Consider the following 1,570-nt stretch of genomic DNA (forward strand, 5'->3'; position numbering starts at 1 on the left):
CCACTTCAAGACGAGAAGCACTTTTGTTTTCTGGAGACGATCAAACTCAGCGTCTTGTTCTGAAACCTCTCAGGACCTGAAGAGGTCCATCCATGACGCGTCCTCCCCCAGGACCAAAGCCTCCTTTGTTCAGATCTGCTGTTTTTCTGGACCCGGGCTGCCGTTTGGGTCCAGACGGTCGCAGAACAAACTTCTCCTTTTGTTCCCAGACGACCTCTTGACCTCTGCAGAGGAAACACACACGCACTCAGAGCGAGGAGGTAATTGCTGGAGAAAAGCGAGTTGTGGAATGTCTGAGTTTGGAAAAACACAGATGAAGCCTTGCCAGCCCCGTGTGTATGTGTGTGTGTGTGTCTGCGCGTTGTGCTCTTTGTTGTGCGTGTTTGTGCGCGCATTCTTCTGCGTGTTTGCCTCGGCTGGTGTTTGTCCGGCGTAAAACTCTGTTTGGTGAGCCGGAGGCGGCAGATGTGGACAAGAATGTCCTTTCCTGACAACACAAAAGCAGCGTTAATAAAACCCACAGATGTTTGGTTCTGACCCGCGTGAGCCGCTCCACCACAGCACCGGCAGAACCTCCGGGTTCCTTCACTTCTCCTCGTCAGGCACGTTTCCCAAATGGAAGTTTTGAAACTTTATGATGAATAAATCGACTCTGACGTGTTTTATTGTGTAGATTGAAAATGATTTGACAATAAGTGTGTAACTCTCAACCATGAACTCCACACAGATTCAGGAAGTTATCCTAAATATACAAACAAATGTTTGGTAATAATGTAACTAAATAAAAAGAACGAAGAACGTGTTACCGTACGAGCCCTGGGGGGGTGGCCCAGAGGGGCAAGACACGTTTACATTTAAGATACAACAACAAATCCCAGAACAAATGAACAAATACTGACACACAACAGCAAATCACCAAACACAACGACGAAAGTGGAGTCACAGCTTCTAACTGGAATCAACCATGTCTGCTTTTTAAAATGTGATTTATTACTGTTTCCTTTTTTGTGGACATTATAAATATACGAATCAGTCCAAAAGTATTTTTTAAAGTGTATTAATAACAATTACAACATTGTTCAGCACGGTAACGTTTTTGCGTCACGTCCAGCAGAAAGGGTATTTTTTTTCCTCCACAATGAATGTATTTTCTTTGAACTCTTCCTGGTCTTTCGTCTTCAGGAGATCCTCCATAAACGCCGTTTCTGCAGCACAACAGCTTTTATGAGGCTGCAGATGAAAACAGGAGCAAAAATGTGGACGTTTGGCAGCAGAAGTGACAGAAAGACAAGACTGTTATCTGATTCTGAGAAACCACAGAAGATGAAGGGATGACGGACAGAAAGTCCTCACGTTTGCAGACGATGGAGTCCTTTCTGAGGACGATGCTGACTTTTAGAAAGAATTCAGAACTTTCATTTATTTTGTGTATTTTAATGACTAATCTAAAATATTTACACTTAGCACAACATCTTTTCTTAATGTTAGACTTTTGAACTTTTGATCTGAATCTAAGGAAAACTCCAATCAGAGTGCAGGAGCTCCTCCTCAGCCTCTCAGGAGACGTTTC

The sequence above is a fragment of the Oryzias latipes genome, chromosome 13 (assembly GCF_002234675.1).
Source record: "Oryzias latipes chromosome 13, ASM223467v1".
Classification (NCBI taxonomy): Eukaryota; Metazoa; Chordata; class Actinopteri; order Beloniformes; family Adrianichthyidae; genus Oryzias; species Oryzias latipes.